We start from the raw sequence: 7,809 nt of genomic DNA, 5'->3' as shown, positions 1-7,809 counted from the left end.
GGGCAGGTATCACCAGCCCCAGTTAACAGAGGAAGAAACTGAATTTCAGAGAATTTGTGTTTTTTCAGAGAGTGTCAGTGGGTGAAATGAGATCAGTTCATGGTTCTTTCCCTCCGTGTGGGACAACACCTGGACCCACAGAGCCAGGTGGCAATGGGGACAGACACCCTTCTGGGCAGCTGTAGAGCAAAGGGAGCCCAAACTTGGGAGGCAGACAATGCAGGGGTGTCAGATCTGACTCCATAATCTGTGTGGTCCTGGACAAAATGCTCTCTACGGCTCAGTTCTCTCTTTATGAAATGGGAACAATGCCCTGTGCCTAACTCATGGAGTTGTATAAAAACTAAACAAGACGAACCCAATGAGAGTGCTCGCAAAATATGTGAAACCACTTTTATCAAGGGAAGAAGATGGTTTGGGTTATTGCCAATGCCACTATTATTAGTAACAGCTATTTTGCTGGCCAGTTGGAGGACGGAATGTATGCAGAGAGACCAGTTCGGTGCCTGGTACACAGTAGGTACTCGGGAAATGGCAGTTATTCTCCTTATGTACTTTGGCTTAGTAACTTCCCATTTGGCTTCCAGTTTTATGTCTCCAGGACCAATTGAGGATGCCTGTCATCCACTGGAGACAGACTGGTCTGGATCTCCCAGGGTAGGTCAACAGAGAAACTGACAATTTATCTGGTCAGTAGAGCAGCGATCCACACCTCTGACTCTACAGAGAGACCAGCTGACCTGAGACCAGGTCAACTGGGCTCAAAGGGAGTTCTCCCAGCCTCAGAATTCTTAAGAGAAATAATGATCCCATTCAGTTACTCAGGATTTATGGGACATCTCTGTTCTTAGTGCATCTCCTTCCGCCCCGCCTGCAGATCTTATTGTGGCTTCTTGGCTTCTGTGACTTGGTGAACAGGGACAGGGGAAGTGACCAAAATATAGAGCCATTCCTCTGGCATAAATGGCTTTTGCTATTTTGGGAGACTTTGAAATTTGGGCTTAAACGAGGCTCTGGAACTCACTGGAATTTTCCCTATTCATGCCCCAATTAGCAGGGACAATAAAGAGTTGTTTCTGTTTGTGCCTCCTCATAGCCAAGCTGGAGGCATCCATAAACAAACTGGTAAAGTGATTCTGCTGGATTTTGAATGGGCCTGTTCTCTTGACATTGGTATTAAAGGACTGAAGTACATTCATTCAACGCACATTTATTGGGCCCTACTTTGAGCTAGACATTAAGCTGGGTTCTGGTAATACACTAATAAAAACTGCGTTTTCCATATTAAGGAATTTATAGTTTATTAGGGAAAGCCAGTAAGTAGCTAGACAAGGACAATTCAGTGGGACAGGGGCTCCAGAAACATGGGAAAGAGATGTTTTACTCAATTTTGGAGTGTGTGTCAGGGAAGTCTTAAGGGAAGAGTGAGAAAGAAGATGTTAAAGATAAAATCCAATGGAACATTTAAGCTATAAGTGGAGCTAAAAGGAGCTACAGGGGAAACTTGAGCAGCAGCAGTGAAAACAGGAAAAAATGGAACAGATAAGCCAGGAAGGAAAGAAAATCAAAGGGTGAAGTGGTCAATAGAGAGATACAAACTGAAAAGTACCTATGAGATTTAGCCGTCAGGTCGATGGAAATACCTAAGAGCAAGTTCACTGGATGGTGAGGGTGAAACACAGACCTCGGGGTTATAGATGGAGTGGGATGTCAGTATCCATCCCTTGTTCAAGAAATCTGGCTGGAAACAAGGCAATATCTTGAATCTGGGTAAATACAATATATGGACAGACATTGTCCTATTCTGTTCTTGTTTGTGAAAATTTATAATACGAATTTTATTGTATTGGCTGAAGGAAAGGAGGGCAAAAAAGCCGTGGCTAAGACTGTGCAGAAGGTTTGTTTGTTGGTTGGTTGGTTGGTTGGTTTGTTTGTTTGTTTTAATGAGAGAGGCTTGAACATACTTAAATTCTGGTCAGAAGATGTGGATAGAAAGGAAGGAATAGAAGGATGACTAAGGGAGAAGAAGGGAAAAGGAGGTAGCATCACAACCACAAATAGAATGATTTGTCTTAATGGGCAGAAGAGACCCTTCTTTTGAGAATGGAGGAAAGAGGAGGGGAGGTGTGCATATACAGACCAATTTGTTAAGGATGGGAACCAGAAATGTATGGAGACCCTCGATGGTCTTTACTTTCTCAATCAAGTAAAGGCAAGGTTGCTCAGTGAAAATGATGGCCAGAGGAAAATTCTAGAACAGCTATTGGAGGACCGAAAAAGGCAGAGCAAGTGCAGGTGTGTGGTTTTGAATTTCACAAAGACATTCTTCCAAAGCACTCCCGGACCTGCATCTAGCCCTGAATTCTGCATAGCCCGGGAGAAGTGGTGATCTTGTCATTTGCACCAACATTTTGTGTGTGATGGCTGTGTCCTGGCACTGAGCTGCTAATTAGGGCCAGTAGTGGTTAGTCGTCTCTTCCACACTGTGCACTTAGAATGGCCACCTTTAAATCTACCAGGTTCCTGGCTTTTCTACACCCCTGGGGCTGTCAGATGAGCCTTCCAAGCCAAGCTCGTACCTGTCAGTTCAATTCTGCCCCAAATCCAGCTTGACCGATTTTGTCCACAGAATGGAGAGCTGTCGGCCTAATCTAGCCCAATAAATTAGTTCTGTGAAGAGACTGATTCACGTTCTCCCCAGGGTTGCAAGCCAGTCAGCACTGTGATCCAGGAATGGTGACCAGTGTGAGGAGAACAGCAAGGCCAGATGGCGTTCTGGGTGATCTAACTGCTGTCTTCTTAGAGAGAGGCTTTGGTTTCCTGCTACCAGATTTACTACCATCTTTATTTTCACAACACATTTCCTTGGAATGATTCAAAGTGCTTGTGGAATCTGTTTTGTTTATATAGTGCATGTCCACAAAGAACCTTTGCACACATGTTTCTCTCTTGTTTGGTCATCATCTTGACCATCGTGTGAAACAGGCAGACCAAGACATGTTCTCTTCATTTAAAAGATGAGGAGACTGAGTCCTTAGGAGATTAAGTGACTTGTCTAATCTGAGCTCGAACAGCTAGTAGGCAGTAATCCCTGAACCCAGTTTTCTTGACTCCGGTCTAGTGTTCCCTCAAATATACCATGTGGCTTCCTAAATGGACATGAAAGCTCCTCCAAACCAAATGACCTGAACCCGAGAAAGTCCTCATTTTATTTCACTGTAACAAAATGCAAATGTTTATTTTTTTTCAAAACTTAACTATTCAATGAAAATAAATATTTAGACAATCTTCAGTATTTGTGCATCATCTTTATAGAACTATGCTTTCAAAAAACACTTTGTAAAAGACACCCATTTCACAATTAAAACTGTATTAAACACTTGAAACTAATAAAAAAAGTAAAACAAACAAAAAGTGTATTAAAAATGGGAGAACATTAAACAACATTAAATTAGTAGGAAACATATGGCATAATGCCGAGAGTCATGCTATTCTTTATCAAATTAATTATTTGATAAAGATAAAAAATAACACGGCTTTTAACTATAGACAATTATTTCTTGTCCATTTCAGTGATTTCCTGGATCCCAAACAAAATCTGTGTGTTTATTTCTTTGAAAACATCATTCGCTGACTGTCCTTTCACTGCCATGGAATGATTTGCCTTCTCAATCCAGTAGATTTTATTAGGAGTTTGCATTTTCTGTGCCACTTTCTCCAACTAGTTCTCCAAGGAAAACACCTGCAAGTTTATATTCTCCTGAGGCCTTTAGGTCTCTCAAAACTGATTAACATGCCTTAATTCTATGTACAATATTGAGGCCTTTACAGGTAAACCTCAAGCAAAAAACAAAACAAAACAAATACATGAGATGCAAGATCAGATGCCAGTGACATCAAAAGAGGAAGATGCATATCTCCTGATGCTCCATGTGTAAGAATTATTCCCTGTGTTAAGCTCTTGTTAGGTACCAGACAGGGTCTAGCAACTTATTTACAAAAAGAATTTTTAATTTAGCCTCTGCATGACTCATTTTCACTGCTGAATGACAAACTTAAAGTACATTACATCTGAGAAGCAAAGAATACAAGATGTGATCAAAAAGTACAGTGAATGTTTAAATTAAATAAATAAAAAAAGAATGTATTACAGTAAAAGACACATTGCCATTATCCCCGTCAAAATACTCCCCCTTGCTTTAAACACACTTATCTCATCATCCTTGCCACTTTCTGAAGCAGTTCTGGAAGTCCTTTTCGTGAGTGTCTTTAGTTGCACTGTTGTCCTTGATGTCTTGAATCGATTCAAAAAGTTTACCTTTCATGGTCAGTGTGTCCTCATCCACCTTATTCACAGGGTCTGGCACTGTGCAACTTCTGGCTCTTCCCCAAAATCAAAATGACCTTGAAAGGTAAATGTTTTGAATCGATTCAGGACATTGAGGCAGCCACCACAGCACAACTAAAGACACTCATGAAAGAGGACTTCCAGAACTGCTTCCAAAAGTGGCAGTCATGATGGGAGAAGTGTGTTCGAAGAGAGGGGGTGTATTTTGGGGGAGATTAATGGTAATGTGTCTTTTACTGTAATAAATTCTTTTTAATCTAAACATTCACCATACTCGTATTGTTTGATCACACCTCGCATCTCCTGGGGAAGGGAAATTGGCTGGGAGCATCTAACCACCCTCACTCCCTTCAGAGAGCTAACTACCACTGAGAAAGTCCTCGTTTTTGTCTGAAATGCTCTTTGCTCTCCTGGAAAGCATCTCTCTTGCTGCTATTTGACCTAATTTCCTCGGGCTTAGGTCTCAGTGGGAAAGAGGAAGCCCTTAGGACAAGAAAACAAGAAATTTCTTCCCTGCAGCTCAACTCTGGGTCACCATCTGCTCCCCTGACCCCATGACCCGTGATTCCCTGGAGAGCTTCAGATGGGTCAGACCAGTCATGGGCGATGGGGTTTTTCGCTTTTTTTTTTTTGCAGGGACCATCTGTGATAAGAGATTGTCTCTGATTTTTTGCATGAACTCAACACCAACTATGGATAAGAACCTTTTTTACTTCGTTCACATAATCCTTTTCTCCTTGAGGTAAATACGGTAACAACCTTTCTGGCCTGCCCTCATCCCTGCCTTGATGTGGGGAATCTGGATGAATGGCAGGGCTCTGTCACCATAAGGGTTTGGCCTTATGGTGACAGAGAAGGACACTGTCTTTTCCTTGGAACAGATGTTGGCATCTGGCAACATACCCCACCACATTCAACGTTTTCAGCCTCCCACATTCAAGGTGGTCAGCTCGACTGTGGAGAGGAAAGGCAGGAATTGAATGCTGCTGATTTTGTGTACAACCTCTCTGATCTCCGACTTCTCCCAAACACACACACTATTTGCTCTCTGGCTCAAAAAGCCCAAGAGAGGGAGGCTCTGGTTTCTGGAGCAGGTTGGTGGGGGTCTAAAGGGATACCTGAGATTGGTTATAGGCCTGAATGCCTGGTGCATGACAATCCTGGTTAGCAGCTGACTGGTCCTGTGGTAAGGCTGGAGAGAATCAGCGCTCAGGCCCCAGCCAGAGCCTGCAGTGTCGTTGCCATAGCAACCAGTCCCTACAGCTGTGAAGAAAACCCAGGTCTCCTTCTACACAGGCCAGGAGGAAGGCAGCAGCAGAGCTGGACCCTGGCTCCAATCCTCTGTTTCACTCCCATCTCTGTCCTTATCTCTAAGTCTGGTGGCTTAGACGACAGCAATTTATTTCCTCACAGTTCTTGGAAGACCAAGATCAAGGTTCTGGCCAAATTAGTTCTGGGTAAGAGCCATTTTCCTGGCTTGTAGAAGGCTACTTTCTTGCTGTATCCTCACATGGCCTTTCCTTGGTGCACACACTTGGGAACAGAGAGACAGAAATTCAACATATGAACCTGGGGGGACACAAACATTCAGTCCATAAATAGTCCTTTACTATCCTAGTCCATTCAGGCTAGGGAGTGAAATGTGTGTGGGGGAGACTTGTCTTCTATCATACAAACTTACAATTACTCGGATTTTATTGAGAACATTTTGCTAAAGGTTAAAAAATGTCAGCTTTAAAAATAAAACCTGATTGTAGTCATTTATTCATTTTTATATACATAGCAAAGACCTTAATATGTATCTGGGTGAAAGAGAAAGTGTTCCATCTTAGGTCATGCATCCTTCCTATGGAAAGACACTTTAGCACAGGATATGAAGGGAAAACAGGGAAATTGTCCCCCTCGTCAAATTAATTGAATATAGCTGATTTCACCTCGACTCCCTTTCTTCTAAGAGGCCTGGCAGTGAGTGGCAACTTACATGAGCCACAGTAAAAAGCAACTGGGCAGAAAACTCCAGGGTCAGTGGCAAACTTGTAGTCAAGGAGATTTAGTATTCTGAATCTGGGGACCAGTGAGGCCTGCTGCAATCCCATTTCTGCTTATGGTGTTAGCAGTGGGGTTTATTACCCACTGGATGCTGCCCCTTCCTGGCTCTGGGATCTGTGCCTTCCCTGCCTTACCCTTGCTCTCTCAGAGCAGGAGGGAAGAAAACCAGGAGTGAGTGTGAAGGGGGCCCATCCCCAAACCCAGCAGGTGTGATGTCTAACTGGGGGCCATGCTGAGCCCAGGTAACTGGAATGACCTCCACTGTCAGCTAGGCTTGCCCAGGTGAGATCTCCTCCCCCCGGCAATGACTGACTCAGTCATTCCACCAGGATTTCTTGAACCTCTGTTATGCAGTAGCACTGGGGCTGGTATTAGCTGAATGCACAGAGCCTATTCTCAAGCGTTCATAGTCTAGAGAGAGAGACAAGTCCGTAAGCAATGTAATACAGTGCAGAAATATACTCAGCAGGAACAAAGGGAAGGAAGGGGCAACCAACCGGAGAGAAGACTGCCAGGAAGAGGCGACCCCCTGATAGGAATCTTCGGAGAGGGAAAGGCATTTCAGAAAGAGCAGAAGTAGAGCAGAAAATAACATCATGGTGTGTTACTGTGGTACATCTAAATACAACAAAGTGACTTGTTGAGAGTGACTGAACTCTCTGAGGAACAAGAACCATGACTACTTTTCTATACAATGTGTGTCACACCTATATACACAACCCCAAACTATAAAATGTTCCCCCAAATGCCCACCCTACTGGAAGCCTGTCCAGGAGAAATCATTCAAGCCGACCAAGTGCTCCCAGTTATCCCAGGGTCTTGTCTCCTCCCGGAGGCTTGATTTACCCATGGTCTCTGTCCTCCCGCTCACTCCACTGGCCTGAGCATTGCAAGCAGGCAAGGTTAGCCTGGTATTTGATCCTGGCGGTGGCTTTCTAGGCTGCCTAGGCCGCCCTGTATCCTGTGCGATGGTGCCCCCTGCAGGCACACAAGGAAGGTGCCCTGATTCCACCAAGCACCCTGCTGTTTGTCAGTCTGTCTCATCTGTTGCTGACAGATTCAGTGGCTTTGCCCTGGCCTATGGCTGAGATGCGACCGATGTCTCTGTTAATGGCTTTACAGAATCACATCTGCAAGGAAGTAAGTGTGTGGTTTCTCCAAGTAACTCAGGGGCTACCGCAGGGAGTGACCAGGAGGCCCTGGGTACCCCATCCCTCAGCCAGCACTGCTCTGTCTTTCCTATTACATTCAGCTCCACATAAAGCTTCAACTGAAAACCACAGCTCTGCTGTGGAGTTGGAAGGATTTTACAAGCTTCCCTGATGCTAGACAGAAGAGGATCCACTTCTGAGCTGAGGGCTGCTTGGAAGGCTTACTTTCATCTCTATTCCTGTCCTTCTCCTATCCCTGTC

At 44.2% G+C, this 7,809-nt stretch overlaps 1 pseudogene; it reads right to left on the bottom strand.

Moving 5' to 3' along the window:
* Positions 1-3,686: 3,686 nt before the first annotated feature.
* On the bottom strand, positions 3,687-4,034 carry LOC109450326 (testis-expressed protein 30; annotated as a pseudogene).
* Positions 4,035-7,809: the final 3,775 nt, after the last annotated feature.

Source organism: Rhinolophus sinicus, linkage group LG06, assembly GCF_036562045.2.
Source record: "Rhinolophus sinicus isolate RSC01 linkage group LG06, ASM3656204v1, whole genome shotgun sequence".
Classification (NCBI taxonomy): Eukaryota; Metazoa; Chordata; class Mammalia; order Chiroptera; family Rhinolophidae; genus Rhinolophus; species Rhinolophus sinicus.
Note: the sequence above shows the minus strand (reverse complement) of the source record. Positions and strands in the feature narration are given on the sequence as shown.